Source organism: Balaenoptera ricei, chromosome 8 (assembly GCF_028023285.1).
Source record: "Balaenoptera ricei isolate mBalRic1 chromosome 8, mBalRic1.hap2, whole genome shotgun sequence".
Classification (NCBI taxonomy): Eukaryota; Metazoa; Chordata; class Mammalia; order Artiodactyla; family Balaenopteridae; genus Balaenoptera; species Balaenoptera ricei.
In genome coordinates, this window is record NC_082646.1 from 98,460,772 (window position 1) to 98,485,882 (window position 25,111).

Sequence of the window (25,111 nt, forward strand, 5' to 3'; positions counted from 1 at the left end):
TACAACTTTAGTTTGAATCTCCAAACAGCTGGGCATTCAAAGGGTTAAACAGGATCAGGAGGGGGCCAGCTGCGGGCGGCGGAGCCAAGAAAGGGTTAAAAACATCAACGCATTTATTCCCCAGACTGGTTGAAAAGGGGCAGCAATAGCACCGGGGAGCCGGGGAGCACCCCCCAAGGAATGACTTTTTAAAATTCTAGAACTTTTAATTCCGACCAAAAAAAAAAGTGTCCCAGTTCGAAAGTTCTTTTAACCTTTTCTTTTTTCATTTATTATTTTTTTTCTCGATTTCTCCGCGGGCTGGTTTATAAAAGTCGCCCTCTCCTTTTGGGTTCGAGGAGCCAGGTTCCCCCCTCCGGGCAGGGCGCGGGGCGGGGGCCGAGGGGGCCCCGGGAGTTTTCTCCGGGGCCGGGTTGGGACGCGGCTGGTGAGTCCCGGCTCCGGCCCCTGAATTGGGGGGTCCGCGTCTGCCCCAAACGCCGCTTTCTTCCGTTTTCCATGTCATTTCCTGTACTAATAAGATGGTGGTCAAAGCAGGGGAGGAGAGCAGCAGCGAGTCGCCGCCGCCGCCGCGCCGAGGCTGGCGCTGAAACTTTGCCTCGCCGGGGACCAGCGCGCCCGCAGCGCGGCCGCTCCCGCCGCGGGGGCCGCCAGCCCGGGCCGCGCCGCCTCCGCCGAGCCGCCCGCCGGGCCGCCCGCGCCGCTCGGGCCCCGCGGCTGCCGCAGCATTCCCGGGAAGGTGAGTCAGCCCCGGTAGCCAATGTGGCCATTGAAAATGGCTTCGGAAAGCGCTCGGCAGTTTGCCAACGCGCGCGGGGGCCGCCGGTGCAGGGGCTGCGAGCGGCCTCGGGGGTGGCGGGCGGCCGGGGGAGTCATCGCGGGCAGTGCGGGGGGCCCGGGCGGCGCGGGCGCGGACCGGGGGGGCGGCTCGCCCCGGCCCCGAGGTGGGTTAACCCTCGGCAGGTAGCTGCTGCCACTGCCGCTGCCGCCGCCGCCGCCGCCGCCGCCGCCGTGGGATTCGGGGGCCGCCCCTCCGCCTCCTTCCTCCCCGCTAGCTCCTAGCTCGCTCGCCTTGTTACAATGTAGCCTTTTCTCTGCGCCGACGTGCCGCCCGCTGACGGATGTGGCCTCCGACCAATGGGAGCGGCCGCCCGGGCCGAGCGTTCGGAATGAGAACGCGGTGACACGGGCGGGGCGGGGCGCCGAAGGCTGGAGGGCTCGCCGCCGCCGCTGGCCTAGTTTTCGGGGGCACTTTGGGCTCGGCGCCCGGGGGCTGATTTGGGGGGCACGGGTCCTTCCAGGGTGCAGTGGGGCCTCTTCCCACGCGCCGCACGATTTCCCGCTGAACGTGGCCGCGCCGGGGGCTGTTTCTTTAATACATTTTCCATCTTAGTTGCGGTGTAGACTCTTCGGGAAATGTCCGGAGTGTAGCCTCCATCCCCCACTCGCAATCCCCAAGGTGCTCTGCTCTGCAGGCACTTAGCGGCCGATGACCTTTCTCCGGTCAAGGCCAGCACGCCCTAGGCAAGTGACTGCAAGGAGAATACAAATGTCTCGAGCGCTGAGCAGTGCTGGCGGAAAAGTTGCTTGTGTCTTGTATGGGGTTGGGCGATAGGGGCTTAGATCCCAGGGGTGGGCTGGGACTTAGGGGAGAAAAATGTTAAACCTCTCTTCTTAGACGTTTGCTTCATGTGGAGAAAGGCTGTGGTATATAATTTAGAGTGGTTGAAGGAAACACACCCAGTTCTTTGTCCGCGGGGACAGGAGGCAATAATGAGAGATTGCTCTCCATGCCTGGAAACCCTATAAAATGGGGGTTTTATCTGTGCTGGGGCAAAAGAATTTTCCATGGAGCGTGATGCCTCTGGCACCCAAGCTGGCCTTTGCCCACATTTCCCCTTGAGAGGAAGAAAGGGGTTAGGGTTGTGAGGTCCATGGGGCAAAAGTAACAGGCTGTGTTTCCTTTCAGGGGGAGTGGGGCATGATTTTCACCCACCAACGCTCTGAGAGGTGGGCAAGCAGATTTCTGTGTGGGCACGTGTCTGGGAATAGAGCCCAGGCCTATTGCTTTAGTTTAATGAAAAGGGGCTTCTCCACTGGAGTCCTTCCTCCCCTTCATACTAATATGCGACTTTGGACTTGGCACGGTTACTTTTGACCTCTCTGGACCTTGCTTCTCCATCCCTAAAGTGGGGCTAACAAAGCCTGCCTGGCCAGTCAGCTGTGAGATTAAATGAGATAGCACAGAGAAAATGCCTAGCCCGGGGGCCACACATGATATAAGAAGTGTTGTTCTCTCTGCCTGGGATTGTTGCAGAGCGCTCTCTTGGGAATATCAGGATTGCCCAACAAGCCCCACCTAGGTCCATTCAGTCCCAAACTGACGGGGCTTCCAAGGAGCAGCTGGGGCAGGGTCTACTCTCCCTTCCCTAGAGACATATTCAAAGATGAGGGGCTCCCCTCACTGGTCCCAGGAGCCCTTGATCAGCCATCACAACCATCACTTATATACTACTCTGACCTGAGTTACAGTTCTGTCCTCCAGACCCTTTGGATTGATGTGTTTCATAAATTTGTTCTCCTTGGTGTCAAGTTAAGACTACAATCATCTGAATCTTTCCTCACCTGGACTTAAATTGGGTGGGGGAGGGGAGGCGAGGTTTCCCTAGTTCTAAGTTATTGGCAAGTATGAAGGAAGTAAAGACCACTGAACGAGGAGTCAGGAGTCATTCCTGTTTATTCATATGCCTCCTCTGTCTGTTCTCTTGACCATCTCACAGTTATGACCAACACACAGATTCCAAGGCTGTCCCATCATCTTCCTCCCTAAACCTCCTCCAGGGCTCTCATCTTGGCCACGGCTACCACTATTCTGCTAGTCGTTAAGGCAGAAACCTTTGTGTCTCCGTTCCCTCACCGCAATCCACTATATCTCCGGATCTAGGGAACTTTAACCTATAAATTGAATCCGTACGCTCCTCTCCGTCTTCTCTTCCCCAGTGTCTTGGTCAAGCCACCACTGTCTATCCCCAGGACAACAGCACTAGCCTCCTAACTGTCCACCTGTGACCTCCCCTCCACGCCAGTCTCAGGATGGCAGTAAGAGTGATCTGTTCCAAAGAAGATCACAGCAAGCTCCCCATTTTTGTGTAAAGCACTGAGAAGTCTTCCCAGTGCTTTTGGGATAAAGAACCAAATTGTTACCATAACCTAGAAGCTTCTGAGTAATCTGGCCCCTACCCTTTCCTTGGCCTCATCTTCCACCTCCCCTAGATCTCTCTGTACTCCGTATTCTCGCCTGCACATGCTGGTCCCTCCTTCTGGAATAGTGAAACAATTGTGATCTAATGAATGAGTTAAGGCTGGGGAAGGGCAAGATGGAGAGGGAGAGTGTCTGGTGGTCCTTAATGCTACCCCCTAAATATTTCCAGTTCATCCAAGCACATGTAGGATTGAATCTAGGTCCCCTTGTGTTGGGTGGGGCTGTGTGACTGGCCAGTAAGTTGTGAACTACGGTGACACATGCCACTTCTGGGCCAAAGCATCTAGTTGCTGGTGTGAGACCCTCCTGAGTGCTCTTTTCCTGTGGTGTGGCAACTGGCAGGAGGTGGGATGGTGGCTGTTTCTGCTAGCCTGGGTCCCCGTGTTATTACCTGAGTGGAGTCCCTTGGTGCCCCATGATGGACATGCAGCATGAGTGATAATTAAGCCTTTGTTGTTTTCAACCACTTAGATTTACGGGTTGTTTGTTACTGCAGCATAACCTAGCCTGTCCTGACTGATACAGAGAGTAGGGGAGCATTCCAGGCAGAGACAAGTATACACACACAGGCTTGGAAAAGCTCATCCTCAGCAGCCAGGGTGAGCTTTTTTGACAAATAAATCTGAGTCTATCAACCTCTGCCTGAAAAGCCTTCAGGGACTCCCACTGTATTTAGGAGAAAGACAGAAATCCTTAAGTTGCCCTCCAGATGCTATGGGGACACCGTCTTGCCTCCCCCTATTTACCATGGTTAGCCTAACATGGTGCTATCCTCATGTTGCCCCCTCTGCCCTGACCATGAATTCCACTCCTCTCGTAGGCCTCTTCCTCATCTTTTAGCTTTAGCGTCACCTCTTCAGGGAAGCCCTCCCAGATTAGGTTGAACTCCCCATTATGGCCTTTCATGGCCCCATGTACCTCGCATTTATAGCACTCGTCTTAGTAGCAATTTTACATTTATTGTTGTAATTATTGCTTGCAGTCTCACTCTTTCATCAGACCATAAGCTCTGCGAGGGCAGGGCCTGGGTTGGTGTGTGTGTGCCGCTGCACCTACAGTGTCTGTGCATGAGAGCTGCTCACGGAATACCTTCTGATAAATCCCTGAGCATTGGCTGGGGGCTCACAATGTGCTGGAGGCTAAGGACAGGATTAATAAACGCTGCTTCCTTGGAGTATGGGCAGGTGGGTCCAGCTGCAAGGAGGTGTCAGGTGTGGGAGGAAAAGTGGCCTGTAGAGTGCAGATCCTAAGCTCCCCATACTTAACAGGTGTCCATGCCCCAGAAGGACCATGTTTCTAGAGTGTATGAGGGAAAATTCCAGAAAGGCCAAGAGGGTGAGATTTAACAGATCCTTGAGGTCTCTGATCTATGGCGTGTATGATTCAGTGAAGGGACCACACAGTAGGAGATCTAGGGCTGATGAAGATGAAGATAATGATGATGAAGGCAGCTAATATTTACTGAGGGCTTCTTGTGTGCCAGGTGTGGTCCTAAGCATGTCACATACCCTACACAGAAAACAAGGTAGGTATTATTATTTCCATTTCACAGATGGGGAAACTGAGGCCCCAAGAGGTGATGGCAGGGACCCAGGGTTACACAGCAGTGTGGCCAGGATTGGAACGCTGGCAGTCTGATGCCATCTCCCTTGGGATGCCCTCTTAGAGTGAGGGCAGGGAACCCCAGACCCACCAAGGAGAAGCCCCTTTGGAAATGTCACATGGCATTATAAAGTTTCCAGGAGGTAACATCCACCTAACGTTGGGGTTTGAGAAAAGGGGTTCCTGGCTCAGAGGTGCCTGGTGGCCTTGGTGCCAGGGCATCTGGTGCCTTTCCACCCCTGTTCTGGCCTGGGAGTCCTTAGAGGCCCCAGAGCTCCATGTTCTTAGAGTGGGGCCTGGGAGGGACTTCCCTGCAGCTGGCCCCGGGGCTGCACCGGAAAAATAAGCCGTGCAGAAAGAAAAAAAAAAACAATGAAGAAAAAAGAAAAATGTGCTGTTATTTTTAAAAAGCCTGTTTCCTATTGCAGATTTGTATCTGCGTTGGAAAGGCCAGTGTTCACAGGGGCAGTCACACTCGTGGTGGCGTCGCCGGGGCTAAGGCTCTTTAAGAGGGGAGGCCTGGGGCATCCTTCAGTTCTTCCTTCATTCATCAGGTGGTCAGTGCACACAGCGAGGCACTGTGCTGGGCTTGGGGGTGCAGTGTGGAACCCAGTCCTTGCCCCTCACAGACCAGTGGGAGGAGGTGGGCAGTTAACCAGGCAGTTACAGTTTATAGCAGAAGGATGCAAGGGAGACAGCCATCGACTGTAAGTCAAGGAAAGCTTCCCTGAGGGGGAGGCCTTTCAGTTGGGTTTTGAAGGATGAGTAGGAGTTGGAAAGAAAGGGGAGAGGCATTCTAGTGTGGGATGAGGCTTGTACAAAGGCATGAGCACACAGAATGGCTTGGAGAGGCTTGGGTGGTTCATTTGGCTGAAGAGTGTGGGTAAGGGAGGAGGTGGAGGGAGATGAGGCTAGAAAGAGAATAACAGTGATGATAATAGTAATATGACTAACACACCAGTCCTGATCCTGCCTCAGGGCCTTTGCACTGGTTGTTGCCGCTGCTAGAACACTCTTACCCATTATCTCCATGGCAGGCTCCCTCACCTCCATCAGGATTTGCTCAAATGTCACCTTCTTGTGGGCACTTTCTTATTTAAAATTGCAACCCCTGCCCCCTTATCCTCCTCTGCTTGCCTGCTTTTTTGCTCCTTAGTGCACATATAACACGCCCTGTGTTTTAGTTATTTATCAGTATGTTGTCCTTGGCTGCCTCCTTTAATTATGCTGTAAGTTCCCGGAGAGCGGGGAGTTTTGTCAGCTTTGTTCAGTGCTGCATGAACAGTGCAGAGGACATAGTAAGGCCTCATATTTGTGGAATGAATGAATGAATTGAGTGCTTCAGAACACATTGTCTATTTCATTTTCCCAGCAGTACCCTGATATTGGTACTATTATTTCCCCATTCTACTGACACTATTATTTCCCTTTGGGAAACCAAAGCTCAGAGAGGTGGAGTAACTTGCCCAAAGTTTCCCAGTTGGTAAGCAGCACAGCTGGGATTTGAACCCAGGTCTTCTGGCTCCTGAGCCCTCCCACCTAACCCCGATGCTCTATCCCAGCCAGATTGTGAAAGGTTATGACTGCTATGCTGAGGAGTTTATACTCTGTCTGTGGGGCCTCTGGGAACCGCAGAGGGTTTTATGACGAGAAAGCTGACGTGGAGAGCAGGTCCAGGTCCCAGAAATCAGCAGCAGCAGCAACTTGGGTGTGAGGCTGGAGGCAGGGAGGCCGATTAGGAGGCTGTTACAGTAGTCAAGGTAGGAGAGGATGAGGATGAGGATGGGCATGGTGATGGCCATTCCGAAAGGGAAGGTGGAGGAAGGAGGTGAGGACTTGGTCCTCCACACTGAGGCTCAGTGCAGATGGTTTGGGGCACAGTTCTGGGGGCTGCAGGCTTCCTAGAGTGTGTCTGGCTTCATTTCTGAGTAGCCATGGCACCCCCAGATAAGACGCAGCAAAGTGCCTTGGGCTGGCCTCTTGGTGGGGGCCACTGAGAGGGAGCGTGTGGGCGGGGACAGCGCTATGCCCTTGAGGCGGGTGTGGCCTCAGGTTCATTCCTGCCCCTGCGCCTGGCAGCTGGGAGATGTGGGTAAGAGGCTGCCTGTCTGGGGGTTGCCTGTCTCCTCATCTGCACAGCAGGTGTGATAATGGTGCTGGCCTCGCAGAGGCTCCTGAGGAAGCAGCACCGAGCACCAGTGTGGCACGGGGACGGCTCTGGGGCCACCTCCTCGGGTGTGAGGTTATGACTACAGGGGAGGCATGCCCCAGGGCACGGAAATAATCTTGTGCCCCTTGCTGGGGACAGCAGTGCCTGAATGTGAGACAGTGGATGAGTCATGGGGGGGTCTCTACTTGAAGGTGACTGGACCACACCTTCAGACACTTACCCACCCCCACAGGCTTGTGTTCAAGGCCAACCGTGCTTGGGCCTCAGTCTCCCTTTCTGTACATGGAGACGGTAATGTCAGTCCTGCATCACCTTCTGTGGAAGAAAACCTTTTCCTCCCTGTTTTCAGGACCACGTGTTAAGAGGAACACGTATTGAGCATCAGGGCACTTGACATCAGCCCCGTGAGGTCTCTTCTACATCCATTTCTGGATGAGGAAACTTGGGTTCAGAGACGATACGTGACTAGCTTCAGATCCCACAGTCATAATCTAATCTTTCCAATCACCTGGAGAAACCCACATCAACAAAGGAGGCTTTAGGGGTTGCCTCCTTGTGTTATGTAACAATTCCCAGCAGGTTCCCTGGGTGCTTTCAAACCAGGATTTGATTTATAAGCTCTTGGTTTACACAGCCGGCTTCAGGACCCTCTCCCCACCCAGGAACCTCTCCCCACCCAGGGACCTCGTGGGTCAGATCTTGCTGGCGCATCCGGACAAGCCAAGAGCCTGCCGTGCAATGACTCTGGGCTGCGGGGGCGGAGGTGGAGAAGGACAGAGGGCTACTGGCCATCCTGTTCCCCAGCACCAGCCTCAGATCAGGGGTGGGTGCTGAGGGTGGGGACCCTGTTCGCAAAGTGAGGCAAGCCTGGGCTTCTGGAGCCTTCAGTGCCTTCTAGGGCTTTCCCTTCCACCCCTCATTCTTCCCCATCCCACCTGATCCATAAGGGCAACCCAGGACTCTCTTCTTGACTTCAAACTTCTCCCAGATCCTTTATCATTAGTCTCTGAGGCAGGCAGAACAGCTCTCACGACCCCCATTTTATAGCTGAAAAAACTGAGGTCAGAGATGGGAAGTGACTTGCCGGAGGTCATACAATTTAGGGAGTGACCGAGCTAAAATTCTAACCCCACATCTAGCATTTCTTCCTCCGCACCCCAGGCCTCCACTTCCTGGAATTAGAGCGGAATGGGGACCTCTGAGAGCATTTGGCCTAGTCTTGGTGCCCTGCCCTCCAAAAGGACAGGCTGTCCGGCCACTGCTTGAATATCTGTAGCGGCAGGAGCTCACCCCGTCCTGAGGGGACAGAGGCAGCAACCCCGGGTGATGTGCATGAAGGAACTCGGGGTAGGAGGGGCTGGTGACCAGTGGGCTCCTTCTCCTGGGCAGGGCTGGGGGCGAGAGGGATCGGCAGGCAGGATATCAACTTGTCTTGGGCTGGGCTGCAGTGGACGTCACTGAGCAAGTAAATATGGAACCACGCCCACGATGTCAGCTTTCCCAGAGTGGCTTCTCCCACTATCTTGTACTTTCCCCAAGGAAAAGTGCTGAGGACCAGGAAGGGATCCTGCTGCCCGATGCCCAGGGGATGGAGACGGCCAGCTTGAGAGGCTCCAGGATGGCTGAGGGGCATGGGGAGCAGCTCACCGGACCCTCAGCCCCAGCAGGGGGTGAGCCTCTTGTAGGGACAGCCGACCGGGACCCAGTTGGGGTGGACTCAGCGTTGTCATGGCCTAAGATACAGGGCAGGTGGGCTCTGGGTGGGTGAGGGTGGAGTTGCAGGCTGGGGCCCGACCCCACCTCACAGCCCGGCTCTTCACTGCTCTAACCCAACCAGACAGGGGGCATTTCCCGGGGTGGTGCAGGGCCCCTCCTCAGACCAGCTGTGTTCCAGAGGGGGCTGATACTTGGAGAGGAGGTGAAGAGGATCAGAGGCTTAAGGTGTCCCAGGGAGGGGGGCAGGGTGAGAAGGGAGAAGCCCCTTAGCCTGGGGTGGGGAGGGCAGGGCGGTGAGATCGTCAAAGGAGATCAGCAAACTCAGCAGCCAGGAAGAATTTACTCCCAAGAGAAGATGTTGGGTCTTTCGGGGAGAGGAGCAGAAAGGGAAGATCCAGGTCAAGAGTTTCCGACTGGGTCATCCCAGGTCTTTTATACACATCGGTAACAGCCAAACCTGAATGGGGCTTATAGGTGTGTATGGGCTCTGCCTGAAGCAGGGTGCTGCCTGACTCATGTTACTAGCCTCAGTTTACAGAGGAAAGATGGAGGCCCAGAGAAGTGAAGTGACGTACCCAAGGCCACACAGCAATGAAAGGCTGAGCCAGGATTTGAACCCAGGTCTGGTCTGATTCCGGAGGCTGAGCTCTTCACCACTGCATGGGGCTACCTCACTGTTACTGCAGTGGGAAATGCTGTCAGGAGCCTGTGCTGGAGGGAATGGTGGACTTGAGGGCTTGCAGGTTCCAAAAGTCTGCCTCTGTGATGCTGGGCAGTACAGAGAGAGTACAGTGTGGGCCAGCTTTATTCTGTTGCGTGGCAGTGATCACCACCATTCTGTCTTCCAGCTCACTTATTCGTTCTTCGGCCTCAGTTAGTCTGCTATTGATTCCTTCTAGTGTAGTTTTCATTTCAGTTATTGTATTGTTCATCTCTGTTTGTTCTTTAGTTCTTCTAGGTCTTTGTTAGACATTTCTTGTATCTCCTAGATCTGTGCCTCCATTTGTTTTCTGAGATCTTGGATCATCTTTACTATCGTTACTCTGAATTCTTTTTTGGGTAGATCCAATGTGGGCCAGCTGTGACATCAGGCCAGTCACCCTCTGTGTGCTTCTACATGCTCACCTGAGAAATGGGAATGCCTAGCACAGGTAATGCACCTGTTACAGGGTTGCTGGGACCTTCCCACGCAATCTTTGAGTCAGTAGATGTTCATGGAGCACCCCTTTGGGCTCTGGAGGTCCAAACACAGACATAATTTGATGGGCCCTGCGCCGGGAACACAGAGCCCTGCCAGTGCCATGGAGAGGGTGGTCTGCAGACTACCGCCCATCCATGAGCTCTGTGTTACTGGTCTGCAGTGAGACAGGTACAGACATTAGAGTAAGTGTTGAGAAACTCATATTGCAACTTGACACTGCCACGCCATTTTTTATTGTAATTTACAAAAGTATCAGTGGGCAGCAGATTGGAAAACTTACAAAAAAAAAATGTTTCTTTACCATAAATAGTTTGAGCAGCTCTGGCCCAGATCCTAACTGTGATTGAAGGTAGGAAGTGCCCTGCTGCTCAGAGACAGGGTGGGGAAGGGAGCAAGTATTCTGCCTTGGCAGTGGGGGAGGGAGAGCATGGGTAGGCTTCCCAGAAGTGATGTCAAGCTGGACCTTGAAAGAGGAGTAAGAGTTTGCCCCGTGGAGGAAGAGGGAAGGACATTGTCAGCACTGGGAACAGTATGTGCAAAGTCAGGCAACATGAGGATCCCAGGGTTCAGGGAATGGCAGGTGAGCAGGGTGTTTGGAGAAGAGGTGGCTGAATGGCGCTGGAGAGGCAGGTTAGGGCCAGCCCAGGAAGGCCCTGAAGTCCAGGCTAAGGAGTTGAGACCTAAAGACTGTCCTGGAGGCAGAGAACCTGAGGTGGGAGGTAAGATCACGCTGAGTAGGTGCTTTAAAGGACTGAAGGGGCCATCAGGTGGAGTTTCCTTTCGGTCTTCACCCTTGAGGAAGGCTGCTTCTTGGTACCCAGTGGGGTAGGTTGCTAGTAAGCAGACCCCGTAGCTCTGCCGGTGCCTGGCTGCCCTGGGAGTCAGTCCTGGCTGGACAGGCAGGCTGGCCTCTGGCATAAGCAGCAGGCCTTCCCAGGCTGTCCTGGTCAGTGGGGTGGCATCTGGGGTGGTCGGGTGGCCATGGCTGAACCCTCTTGTCTCCACTGCCCCACGCTGCCAGCGCTGCGAGCTCACCGGGGCTGTGCCAGCCACCGCCTAGGAGTCAGTGCGGGTGGGAGGAGCCAGGCCTGAGGTCTGTAGCTGAGTTTGGGGGTTGGCCAGGCGCCAGTAGCCTGGTGTGAGATGGCTTGGGTCCGTTTAGGAGGTGAGCAGTGGACGGCAGCCTGAAGTTGCTTCCTGCGTGAACCCTCTGATGGGCCAGAGCTGAGCTGAGGCCCGCCTTTGAGACCTGAGCGGTGAACACGTGGTTGAGGTGACGAGGGAGAGTTGATGTCCCCACCTGGGCCGACTGGCAGAGCGGCGCAGTGTCGGGGCAGCGGAGTCGCTGCTGTGGTCCTGAGCTCTGACCCAGCCTCCTGTTCCGAGAGGAGGCGACCTGCCCCGTCCCAGGGCCCCTGGGAACAGACCAACGTGCACCTGGGCCTGCATGTGGCCACAGGTCCACGGAGAGCATGGCGGCCTGCCTAGGAGGGAGCTGTGCGGAGCGCCCCTCCCACCAGCCCCACCTACGCCCTCCTCCCTGGGGCCCTGTTCAAGGTGGCCCAGCCTCTGGCTCCCTCCCTGCAGCTCCCCGCCGGGCTGGCTGCCATTCAGCGGGGAGTCCAGCTGCCTGGGATCCTGCCTGATGGGGCTGGGGAGGCGTTCGCAGGAGTCATTGGGATGTTTTTTTTTTTTTTTTGTAGATATTAATCCAACTATATATATATATATTTTTTAACATCTTTATTAGAGTATAATCGCTTTACAATGCTGTGTCAGTTTCTGCTTTATAACAAAGTGAATCAGTTATACGTATACATATGTCCCCATATCTCTTCCCTCTTGCATCTCCCTCCCTCCCACCCTCCCTATCCCACCCCTCTAGGTGGTCACAAAGCACGTAGCTGATCTCCCTGTGCTATGCGGCTGCTTCCCGCTAGCTCTCTATTTTACGTTTGGTGCTTTGGTTTTGACAGGGGCCTTGGTCGTGCTTGGAGGCTTCTGTCCTCAGACCTCCCTGGCCCTCTGTGCCGTGGGCTGGCCCCACGCTGGACTCAGTATTGCCACAGCCCTGGGTCTCCCTGAGGCAGGAGGGGGCAGCTCTGGGGTAGCTGGACCACCTCAGGCTTCGTCCTGCTGCGCCACCCTCTCCCAGAGCTGGCACTTTTCACTGTGAGTGCCAGGTGGGACCTTCTTGCTTCTCGGCAGCCCCTGTCCTCACAGGACCCCGAGCCAGTTCTGCGTGGCCCGTACTGCTTTGCCTCCCAGGTGAAGTCCTCCGAGGCCGGCCCTTTGCTCGCCCCTTCTGGCAGTGACTGAGCTTTGCTCTTCCTCCCCTTGATTGCCCTTGTGGGTCTGTCGCCCGCCCCTGCCCCCGCTCCCTGGGCTAGCGGTGAGGGGAGGACTCGCTGGCCTGGCTCCCAGGAGCCCCTGCCCCCAGTTTCAGGTAGAAACCGGACTCCGCCCGGGCACCTGTCGGTGGCTCCCTGCCCTCCCCGCAAGCACCCTGGCCCTCGGCCCAGGACAGTAGCCAAGAAAGGCTCCCCTGCCCTTTTGGACTCACTCCTGTCTTGCAGCAAGTGTGGCTGCCTTTGGCAATAAGATGTTGCCACCTCCTTTTCTGTCCGTGGCATGGATGAGGCCATGTGTTTTGTGGGAGTCCATATGGTTCACAGAGGGGCTACACGGATGATGTTTCATCTACACAGCAAGATTGGGAGGTGGATACTGTGAGCCCATTTTGCAGATGAGGGAGTTGAGGCTCCACAGGTTCAGTGACTTTGTTAAGGTCCTGTAGGAAGTCAGGGGCTGAGCTGGGATTTGTTAAGGTCTTGTAGGAAGTCAGGGGCTGAGCTGGGACTCAGAGCTATATCGCTTGACTCTTTTCTTGATGCTGTAGCTGTCTTGAAGGTAAGAGCTTCACTGGTCCTGGCTTGTTACAGTGCCTGACTAGGGCTAGGGTCTGGCTGAGGCTAGGGATCCGCCTGTTGGGGATTAGGGCTCCTCATGTGACCTGGGCTGTTGCCTGGGCTCAGTGTCACAGTCAGGGGCGCTCAGCCCTATAAGCATTTTACATCCACTTCCTCCTTCCTTCCTGAATTCTTGTCCCCAGTGTGAGGTCTTCCCAAAGACCTGGCCCCCACCCTGGGAGTCTGAGGCTGACGCCAGACATGCTGGCCAGGGGCTGGGGGCTGCTGGGACAGAGGGGCCAGGGCTGGGTGTTACTGGGAGAAGGGGAGGGGTGGAGCTGTACAGCTGGAGGTGGACTTGGTAGCTGGCCTGTGTGCCTCTGACTGCGTCACAGTGAGTGTCCACAACTCCTGGCCTCTCCCTCCTCCAAGATCCGATTCTCTGTGCTTCCTTAAAGCCGCTCACGATGCAGGGACAGTAAGGGCTTTGCTCTACTCCCCTGATGAGGCTGTGAAGTCCAGAAGGACTAGACCCACCTATGCTTGTGGTAAATCCCTCCACCCCAATGCACATGCTTGCACACTTCCAGGGACCAGTAGCTCACTGTTTCCAAGACAGCTCGTTGTGTCTTTTTTATGTTGTTTTACTATGTTTTAATTATATAAGGGATATACGGATACATTTTTGCTGTAAAAAAATCAAATAATATTTAAAAAGTGAAATATAGTCTCCTTGATAACCGTAGCATTCCAGCCTCCTCTGCAAGGTTAATCATCACTGTTATTACTTCGGTATATATCCATCTAGATCTTTGTCTATGCACCGCACACAGAACCTATAGGAATATGTACCATTATAGCATGTGCGTGTGTGTGTGTGTGCATGCATATGTGTGTTTAAACAAATGGTTTCATTCTTCAAATTGCTTTTCTCACTTAACATTGGATCTAGGAAATCTAGTCATAGTTTTACACAGTGAGCTTACCATATTGTTTTTCTTCTTCTTTTTTTTTTTAAACTAATAGACAGTAGTATATCAGTGGAGAGGATCGTCACTTATTTAACCATTCTCTAACTGCTGGACATTTAGGTTAATTCTGATTTTATTCTTGTGCCTCTTTGGTCATATCTGTAGCAGCTACTGCTGGGTTATGGGAGCCAGTTGCATTTTTAACAAATTATTGTGCAATATTTAAAAATCTGTCCCCTGAGGCTCTGCACAGAACCAAATGTCTCCCTGTGGGTCTCCCACTATTCCTGAATCCCTTCTTTAGCCAGAGAGAAAATCTGCCCCTGTGCCCTCTGGCAGTCCCCAGAGAGCTGGAAACAATGGCCATGGCCCCTGGAGTCTTTTCTCTTTCACACTTGGGTTTTTCTAGCATTACTCAAAAGGTGTGTTTTTGAATGACTCCTCTCTCAGGTGGCTGTTGTGATAAGTGAACTTTGGAATCCAGATGCCTTGGTTCAAATCCTGGTGTTTCTGGGAAATGGACTTAACCTCTCGGTGCCTAGTTTCGTCCTTTGTAAAATACAGATGACAATAGCATGCGTACCATGGTGCTTCTGTGAGGACCAAGTAAACTAACATGTATAAGGTGCAAAATGCTCATAAAATCCTAATAATATTATTACCCTGGGGTCTCCTGTCTGCGTTAGGTCCAGGCCCACCTCGGTGTGCAGAGGGCCTGTGCTCCCGTGGGCAGCCTGGGATGGCTCCGGTCTTTGCAACAGCTTCATCCCACTGTCCACCGATTTCCCAGAGGAGGCTGCTGCCTGGGAATGCAGTGGGTGATCCAATTTCTGCCTGGCTTGGTCCTGTAGGTTCTGGATCGGGGCCTACTGGGAGGGAAGGAGGTCAGCCTGACCCTTCGCTTAGTGGTGGTGGCCAGGAACCTGGTAACATGACCCCACACCTCGGGCAGATTTACCGACTCTCAATGGGGCCTGTTGTGGCCGGGGATTTGATCTCCCTTGGCCTGCAGGGTGGGCAGGAGAAGAAAGCAGCTTGGGGCCAAGCTCTCCCCTGAGAGCCCCGGGGCCCCTCTGGGCCACACTGGCTGGTCCAGGCCTGGGTTTACCTTTCAGCCCGTGGGGCAAATCTCCGCAGGTGACTGTATATTTAGTGCTGGAAAGGATGGCCCCTTTGCTCTTTTTCTCACCCCTCCATCCCCCCCGACCCCCTTTCAGGTTCGAAACCACCTTTAGGCCACCAACTAACCAGCTCTGGAGAGCCACTCTCTGAAGTCGGCAGCTTGGTCAAGGCCATTTCACACATGAGGAATCAGAGGCCCAGAGACGTCAAGTGACTTTCCCAAAGCCACACAGTTAGCCGCTGGCAGGGTTGGGAATATACCCAGGCCGTCTGGCTCCTTGTTCAGTTCTTTTTCACGAGGCCACCCAACGTGATATCTTGGCGGAAGGTGCCCAGCGGGGCAGCCCTGCTTGACCTCTTGCCCTCTGGTCTGTGGCATGTGTGGTCAGTGAGCACAGAGGGTTGGGATTATTTCCCGAGAGGCGAGAAGCACCGTCACTGGCCCGGGGCCCAGCCCTTCCCCAGCACCAGCCACAAACCCTCTCAGTAGCCAGAGGTGGCAGGGGACAGAGTGTGGCTGCTTCAGCTGAGGCCATGTGCCCTGCTGGGGAGAAGGCTCGCTCTCTGGGCCTGTCCTGTGGTGTGGGCAGCGGCCTGCAGCAACCCTGGGGACTCTGGGTACTTCTCCAGGGAGGCAGGAGAGCAGCCATCACGGGGTACATTTTAAGACTGGAGGAAGCAAGGCTCAGAAAGGCCCAGGGGCTGGTCTGAGCTGGCAGCTAGCAGAGGGGAAACTTGAACCCACCTTCTGATTCTTACTGTAGACCCTCACCAGTCGTGCTGCTGGGTCACACACACCTCGGACACTGAGCCGGCCTAGCTTTGAGTTAAGAGCATGGCTGCTGGCGTCAGAGGGAGGTGGGCTTGCGTCCTGGCTCAACAATAACTGCTCATGTTTATTGAGTGCTTACTATGTGCCAGGTGCTGTTCTAAGTCTTGACCCATAATATTTCACTTAATCTTCAGAATAACCTCATGAGGTAGACACGATTATTATCCTCCATTTACTGAGGAAACTGAGGTGCAGAGAGGTGACTTCTCAAGGACATATGGGGGTAAAGCTGGGACTGGAATCCCAGCAGAGTGGCTCGAGGTTGCCCATGAACCACTACAAGGCCTCTCATGGCCAGGAGGGCCACACATGCCTGTCTCATCCTGGCACCGTGCATGGCGCATGGTGGGCCTTGGTATACACTTGTCGAGTGAATAATTGCGTGAATGGATGTGAGGCTTTGGACAAGCGACTCAGCCTCTCTGAGTGTCAGTAAAGTGAGGACCCAGCCACCTTTTCTCCAGTGTTGATGGGAAGGGTCCAGTGCGGTGATGTTTGAAAGTGCTGTGCTCAGGGCCGGCCCACGGCAGCTGCGGTCCCTCTGGGAAGACGGTGCCTCTGAGCTGCTCTGACCCGTCCTGGGAGTGGGGTGTGGCTCTGAGCTGTCTCACTGGCGTGCAGCTGCCCAGCCCCGGGGACAGAGGCAAGTTCCCTCTGCATGGGTGGCTGTGGGGTGTCACCCGTGGCTGGCCTTGGGCTTCCTCTGGGCAAAGCCAGGGGCCAGAGGGGCTGAGGGTGAGCGCTGTGACCGAGCTCGTGCGGGACCCCTGTATTCCTGTGGGACGCTCACAGCCTGCTGGGTGGTTCACACACACGTTTTGCTTGTCAGTTCCCCGCACCCATCTTTCATCCAGGCTCAGGGAGGCGAGGTGACTCACCCAGGTTCCCACAGGTGTGGAGTCTCACCTACCGCCTTCTGAGGGGCCCTTTCCAGTTCCTCACTGTGGGTTCCAAAACTGGGGGCAGATGCCTGGGGAAGAACCAGATCAAGGGCCCCTGGAGGTCTCGGGTGACTCCCGCCTCAGCTGCCCCTGCGTGCTGGGAACCCCCATTCAGATTTGCTCACTTCGTGAACAGCTCTGACAGTAGGCTCTCTGCAGTGGGACTCAGGAGATGCAGTTCCATCCCAGGCTCTGCCATAGATCTGCTGTGTGGCCTTGAGTAAGTTCCTACCCCTCTCTGGGCCTTGGTGTCTGGCCCCATGAAGTGGGACCATGGGGCTCACCGATACCTGCTGTTCTGTCCTTCCCTTTTAGGGGTATGATTTATGGCTCAGGGCCCAGCCTGGCATTTTCTCATCCCCTTTTGAAGATACTAGGATACTGGGGACTCTCCACCTTGACAGTTGGGACAACTGGGCTTGGAGTCAAGGACCAGGTCCTAGTCCTAAATAGTCCTGAGACTGTGAGAAGCACATGGCAGGATGAGGTGGGGCTTGCCAGGGAACCCCACCAGGTCCATTCCCTCACCCCACCCTGAGAAACTGGGGTTCGGCAGACAGCACCCCGCATGGGGGGAAGCACTGTTTCTGGGCGCCATGAGATCTGGGTTTGAATGTGAGCTTTGCCACACATCTTTGGCCACTCACCTGGCCTCTCTGAGCCTCAGTTTCCTCACCTGTGAGACAGGAGGTGAAACTTTCCCCCCAAGGCTGAGGTGAGGGTGAAACGCATGCGTGTCTCCACAGCCACCCGCTGACACTCAGCAGGTCCCTAATGTCACGAGCAGATCTGTTGAGGGGATGGAAGGGGTCAGAGAAAGCTCCGGAAGCCTCGCCAGCAGTCCTGGAGGCTGAGTCCAGAAATAGAAGACCCCAGAGGCAGAGGCTCCTGATGGCCAGGCTGGTCTCCGCCAGCCCCCAGGAGGCCACACTGAGCTGGCAGCGGGGGCCTTCCCTCCCTCCTGGGGCTGTTGGCTGTATAAATTACTCGGCAGCCTCTGGGCTAATTTTACCTTCTTGGTTTTCATGAATCATTTCCCATCCGGGGGCGTGTGAGAGAAATGGAAACGGCTCTGCCAGCTGGATGACCCGGCGCCAGCCGCAGTGAAACGCCCGTGCCGAGCCCTGCTTGCATGCTCAGAAGCAAGCACAGGACGCCCTGGGATCCCTGAAAGGGCCCCCGAGGGCCGGCTCCTTGCAGCTCTGTCCCTGTGCCTTTGGGTTATGATTTGGAGTAAATGAGCCACAGCAGGTCCTGGGGCTGGAACTTGGCTAAATCTAAATGAATTTGGAATCAAATGGTTATACCATGATGGACATTCAGGTCTGTTTTGACCTCAGTGGGGGAGTGGTTTAGCAGAGAGACCCCTGTGACCTGCTAGGGTGCTTCTTTGTGGCTCAGCTCTGGGAGTTTGCAGGAATGCTGAATTTTCATAGTCACAGAATACCAGAGCTGGTAAGTTCAAGCCAAAAATCAAATCTAACCGCCTCGGGTAAACTGAGGCTCAGAGAGGGGAAGGAATTTATCTCAGGTCAGTGAATCATGGAAGAAGTCAGGCTAATAGTTACTTACTGACTGCTTACCATTTTGCTCACAACAACCCTCTGACTATTATTATCCCCATTTTATGGAGGGGTAACTGAAGGCCCAGAAGGTGAAAATAACTTCCGCAGATGACACAGTTGTATGTGGTGGAGCCATAATTTGTGCCCACTCCAGAGCCCACATTGTTCCTGACTTCTACACCAAGGTGCCTCTTGGAGTTGGTTTATACGGTCGCTGTGAGGTGGTCCTGGAAGCTCCCAGCTCACACTCTCATTTTCTTCTTCCCTCCGCCAAGTGTGCATTGAGCCCCTACCAGGAACCGTTCTGGGCCCTGGGGACTTGGGAGCAGCCAGAGCGGACAGAGGCGGGGGGCCACCGTGGTCCCTCCCCAGCGCCCTCCTCTCACCTGAGGCTGGGTTCTCAGAGGACAGCGTCTACACAGCACTTTGGTCTCTGCCATGCAGGCCACACACTCAGCAGCCCAGCCCAGGCAGGGGACGACCCTGAATGACACGGGCTGGCCGGAGATCTGGAAAGTAAGTGCCTTGCCCATTTGGCCACCATTGCCCAGCTCTGGCAAATTGTTGCCACGTGGGACCCCCTGCTTAGCGTTGCTAGAGCTTCTGGTTTTCCAGAAAAGCTGAACATCCATGTTTTTACACGAAATCTTATGTTTCTTTAAAGTTGGCAACTAAAGCAAAAATAAAAACTGGAAAAAAACCCAGCCACCAGTTTGTAAGCTGTGGATCCTTTCCTCTGCTGCCTCTCTACAGACCTGTCTCTGATTAGAGCAAGTCTTGTTCTAGTAATCCCTCAGGGGCCACCTCTCCTAGGAGGTCCCTTCACTCCCTGACATGGAAGACCCTACCTCACGCTCGACTGCAGTTTATCACCCTCTACACTAGACTGCCACCTTGGAGTAGTGGAAAGGGCATGGGCTTTGACTTGGAGAGTCTCCAGACAGTTACTGTGCATCCTTATTCAAGCCACTTAACCTCTCTGAGCCTCCATTTTCTGTCTGAAAAACAAGTAAAGTAAAACTGTACTCAGTAGATTGTTGAAAGGACTAAATACAATCAGACAGAATTTCAAGTCTAACAGGATTAGGCAAAAGTGGAATTTATGGGCTCCGCAAAGTGAGAAGTCCAGGAGCATCTACAGCTTCAGGCACAGTTGGATCCAGGGCTCACACGGCGTCATCAGGACTCGGTCTATCCTACTCTGCTTTATTCTGTACTGGCTCCATTCATAGGCAGGCTGCCGTGTGTGGTGGCACCGTGGCTGGCTGCCAGCAGATCCGTACTTACGTTCTATATTTTCAGAGTCCCTCTTCCCAGCAGATTCCTCCAAAACCCCAAAACTGCAGCTCATGATTAACTGGGCCCTTTACCCTTCCCTACACCATTCACTGTGATGGGCAGATATAAGCACTGGTGGGTTGGCCTTTGGGCCAACCTATCAGAGTGAAGCATTTTGAAAAGGGTTCTCCCCAAGGACACCAGGGGGCTTGGTGCCAGAAGGGGTAATGGATGCTAGTGGGGAAACCTACAGACATTCTACCCAGGCTGCAGGCCTCACGAGGTCAGGGACCTAGTTCACCCTGGGGTCCCAGCACCTAGGACAGTGCCCGGCACTCCATAGCATGCAAAAGTCAAGAGCGAATAAATGAGTATCCTCCACGGTATGTGTAGAACACCGGGCACAGAGCCTGGCATCAGCCACATCCGTGCCCCTTTTTCCTCCAGGACCAGGATGAAGGTCTTCTGTCCTTGGTCCTTGCCAGGTTCGCCCCCACCCCCGCTACGGAGTGTCACGGTTCCACAGTGTCTCCTCCGTGCGGAGCTTGTCAGCCCAGCCGGAGAAGCCCCAGGACACTGTTTGTTCGGTCCAGCTTGACACACAATCATTATAATAATTAGTGATCACAGCGCCTCGCATTCACAGGTGTCCTCCGAAATCATCTCATTCGTTGTTTACTTCTTTATTGCCTGTGTCCAGATAATTTATGCTTGTTACTGTTTCAAGATTGAGCTGCTGGTAGAGCTTCAGTTTCCTCAAATATAAAACGGGGATAGACTCCACCCTGCAGGTTTGCGAAGAGGATTAAGTGAGATAATAAAAAAAGTGGAGCACCTGGCCAAGACCTGGCACAAAGCAGGTGCTCAGGAAGGTCCAGGTTCCCTTTGAATCCCCTCAAACCGAGGTCCTAGTATAAACCCACATGCGTGAGCCTTTCCAGGAGTACGTGGGAAGATAGTTAATTCTTCATAAATGGCCACTAATGGTACCCACATACAGACACACCTACACACACATACATAGTTAGGAAAGAACCCCAGTCTCTTGGTGTGGATGCTACATGTGGCCAAGACTCCATGGATCAGCAAGACGGTTTGTTACCCCCAGCACGGGAGACAGCAGGAGCGTGAGCACGGCAGAACCGGTTACTGTGCCCCCGGGTCCCATCGGGTGACACGACGGACCCAGATGGTGACTGTGGGTTACACTGCGCTGGAAGAGCTCAGGGCTGAGGGCTTGGCACCTTTTGTAGCAAGCGGTAAAGAAGCTGGTTCCCCTTCCCCGGGGAGCGAGCAGTTGTATGGTAGTATTCATGCTGTGGTCACCATGACCTACTTAGTTACTTGTGTGACTAGCTACAGAAATGGCTCACAGTCAGAGGTCAGAGAATGGTGAGGGCTTGCAGTCTGATAAACTCAGCAGGGGACGCTCAGGACCCATGGCGGACCACCCCTTCCATCTCTCTCTCTCTCTCTCTCTCACACACACACACACACACACACACACACACACACACACCCCTTACTTGTCCAAAGATGGGATGGTGGTCTGGCTGCCTGGTCCCCGGCTGGAGGTGTTCAAGCACGCTCAGTGATGACATACACTGTGGCTTCCAGCCTCTCGCAATTTAGACTAGTGCTTCTCAAACTCAACTCTGCATACAAATCACCGGGGGAATCTCCTGTTTTAAGGCACACTCTGATTCAGGGGGTCTGGGGTGGAGCTCGGGACTCTGCATTTCTAACAAGTGCCGTGTGGTGGCCCTATTGCTGGTCTGTGGAACACACCAGGAGGAGCAAAGATTTAGGTGACTTTTGAGCTTTCTTTTCATTCTGAGATTCTGGGCAGGACTGGGTGAATCAACAGGCAGTGAGAATGGCAGGGCCGGGTGCAACAAGGAGGAGGGAGGGAGCCGAAGGAGACTGCAGGAGAAGTGAAGGCTGGCACCAGGCCCACGGGGCCCCTGAGGGCCCTGCAGCCCCTCCCTACATGGGCCTTTCCCTCCGGGAGTCGTGCTGCGGACAGTAGGACCCCTTTCCTTGTGGCCAAGACACCGCGTGGTGTTTCACCAGGGTCCTACCTGGCTAAATAGAGGCGCCAGCTCCATCGGTGGGTGGGTCGGGAGGAGTGTAGAGGCGAGAAAGCTAAGAGCACTGTGGAGAGGGGCGGGGAGAACGGAGCTGGGGGAGGGGCTGCCGAGCACAGGCTGGATGGCGGTGGGTTTGTATCTCCCAGAGTCTTCCTCTGGGAGTAGGAGGCAGTAAGATGCGAGAGCACACCTTCCCCAGCCCTGCCCCTTAGGAGGCAGATTGCTTAAAGTCACACCCCTGCAGGTGTGACTTGGGGGCAGATTGCTTAAAGTCACACCCCTGCAGGTGTGACTTGGGGGCAGATTGCTTAAAGACTGTGTGCCCTCTGCATTAGCATCACAGGGGTAAGGAGCTGGGGACACCAGAGGACATATCTGGTCTCCCAACATCTGCCTGCAAGCAATCAATGCAGGCCGCCTCTGAGTGTCCTTAAATGAATGTACACATCCAGGCCGTTTTCTATCAAGACCTTCCCTTCCTCCCGCTTTGGCATCTGCAAGCGTGGCTTCCCTGAGCCCCTGGTAGCTCAGCCCAGAGACCCTACGGCGCTTGCAGCCTGACCCAGCGCTCCCAGCACAGCCCTTCTCCCCCAGCCTCGTGTGGTTGACTTGGTGCTTGGAATCCTGGAGCCAGGTGGGACTCAGGGAATTTGTTTGGACTTCAGGGTCCCCCTCCGTGGGGACAGCAGGTGGCTGGAAGGAGCCCCAACCCCCCCCCACCCGCCCACCCTCCCTCCATCAGCAGATGCAGTCTCCCCTTCTGTTCCACTCGCTGGCATGCTGGGAGGGGAGGTGGCAGGGTAGCCTGGGACTTATTTTTTAGACTATTAATACTGATATGTACTCTAAAATTTTTTACTCTACAAAAAAGATAGAAGAGTATAATAAACTTCCATGGACCTATCACCCAGCCTCAACAATTGACAACTCCTGGGCATTGCTGATCTATTTTTTTAAATTAGAAATGCGTGGATCTGGTGTAAAATTCAATGAGAATTTTCCTCCCTCAGCCCGAAATCCCAGGAACAGCAGCTGTCATAGCCTAGAGCTATTCCGTGCATACATAAGCACATATGAATGTGTATGTCCTTCTAATTTTATTAAAACGGGGTATGTTTATTTTATGTAACACACATTTATATAGCTTACTCAGTTTGTGTCAGACACCATTCTAGGTAGATAACAAATACTAACTCATTTAATCCTCATAACAGCCTTACCAGGTAGGTGCTATTAATATCTCCAGGTACAGAGAGGTTAAGGAACTCCCCCGACATCACACAGTGGTTGACGCAGTTGGGGTTTGAACCTAGTCAGCCTGGTCTCAAACCACCATTTTCTGCTGCCTCTCAAATTATACAAAGTCTTCTTTACCAAGATTTTGTTTTCACCACGAATTATGTAATCCATTCAACACGTGTGTATTGTGTGCTTCACTTTGCACCAGGCACTCTCCTAGTGGCAGAGGATACAGCAATGAACAAAACAGATAAATATCTCTGCCTTCCTGGACTTTACATTCTAGTCAGGGAGACAGCCAGCCAGGAATATAAATAAGTACTGCATATATTTGACAGTGAATAGTGCTCTGGAGGAAAATGAAGCAAGGAAGGAGGGGTAGAAAGCGTAAGGGGGCTGCAAGTTTATATAGGTGGCCAGAGAATGTGATATTCAGCAAAGGGCTGAAGGGCATGAAGGAGAGTGAGCCCTGTGGGTCCCTGGGGGAAGAACATTCCAGGCAGGGGGAACAGCCAGTGCAAAGGCTCTAGACGAAGCGTGTCTTGTTGCAGGCTGTGCAAGGCAGCCTTTGGGGCTGTGGTGGGCGTGAAGGGGGAGTGGGAGGAGATGAGGTCCAGAGGGAGTGAGGGCAGACTGGGTCCGGCTGGCACGCCACTGAAGAGCTTTGCTGTTTGCTCTGCGTGAGATGGGGCTCTGAGGAGGGTTTTGAGCTGGGGGCCATCTGATCTGACCTAGGCTGTAATGGGTTCACCCTGGCTGTGGGGTGGAGAATGGACAGTAGGGGCAGAGTGGAAGCAGGGGATGGAGTTTGTTCCGTCAGTTCCTTCTTTGAAACAGCTGCCTGTTGTATGGATATGCCATCAGTTATTTAACCAACCTCCAGATGGACACGCTGGTTGTTCCTTACGATTCCAGACTGCAGTGAATACCCTTACACATGTGTCTTGGAGAAACTCCTAGAAGTGGAATTGCAGGATCGAAGATTATGTGCATTTTTGCAAGGTTCCCAGTGCCAAACTGCTCTCCCTAGAGGTACCAGTCTTACACTCCCACCAGCAGTGCATGAGAGAGAGAGCTCAGGTTATAGCTGCAGGTCAGATCTTGGGCTTAGGGGAGAGGGGTGGCTGGGGGTGTAATGCTGCAGCCCCTCCCTTTGCCCCTTTGTAGTCCAAGGCACCACTGAGGAGGACGCTTTACACAGGCACAGCCGGAGTTCTGATCCCAGCCCGATTGGACCTGCGGGTAGGTGGAGCCTGCACCTTTGGCAGGGTAGGGTACCGGTGAGGATGGTTGTGGCTGCGTGTAACAGAGACCCTGTCCTAGTCAGGCTTGAGTAAAACGAAGTAACAGGAAGTGCAGCAGTAGGGCAGTTTTCAGGACCCGTTGATTTAATGCCTTAACCATGTCATTTAAAGTCCCCGTCTCTGGTATGTTTTCCAATACCGAACAAACCATGCTCTGATACTTCGACACCAACTGAAACTAACTATCCAGAATGAGCACAGATCCCACAGGTTGGGGGCCCACTTCCTCAAGATTGTTCCCACTTCAAACGCCACTTGCAAGTCCTGGGCCACCCATACTTCTGACCAACATAAATCAGGGGTTTCCACGTCCCCCTCCCCAGGTTCTATAACTCCCGAGAACAATTCACAGAACTCAGGAAAGTGCTTTACTTACTATTTTTGGTTTATTATAAAGGACACAACTCAGGAACAGCCAGATGGAAGAGATGCATAGAGCAAAGTATGGGGAGAGGGGCGTGGAGCTTTCATGCCCTTTCCAGACGCGCTACTCTCCCAGCACCTGGATGTGTTCACCAGCCACGAAGCTCTCTGAATCCTAAGAATTTTTATAGAGTTCAGTCTTTACCCCCACCCCCAAGTCAGTGGATGGGACTGAAAGTTCTAACTCTAATCTCTTGGTCTTTCTGGTGATCAGCCCCATCTTAAGTCTATCAAGGGGCCCCATCCTAAGTCACTTCATTAGCATCAACTCAGGTGTGATAGCAAGGGGCTCCTTGTGAATAACAAAAGACACTCCTGTTGGGAAATGCTAAGGGTTTTAGGAGCTCTGTTCCAGGAACTGGGGACAAAGACCAGATACATTTATTACTATACCACATCTTTCCGCTGCTCTGCTGTGCTAACGTCATCCTAAGGGTGATTCCTGCTGGGGTCTTACGCAGGACGTGGCAGCCATTTGCAACAAAG

General features: G+C 53.8%; 1 protein-coding gene across 1 annotated transcript in view; it reads left to right on the forward strand.

Annotated features, from left to right (window-relative positions):
- Nucleotides 1-683: 683 nt before the first annotated feature.
- Nucleotides 684-25,111, forward strand: part of PRDM11 (PR/SET domain 11) — an 81,409-nt gene continuing 56,981 nt past the window's right edge. Inside the window, exon 1 of the mRNA XM_059931440.1 lies at nt 684-739. The gene's annotated coding sequence lies outside the window, so the exon portion shown is untranslated. The remainder of the gene's footprint in view (nt 740-25,111) is intronic.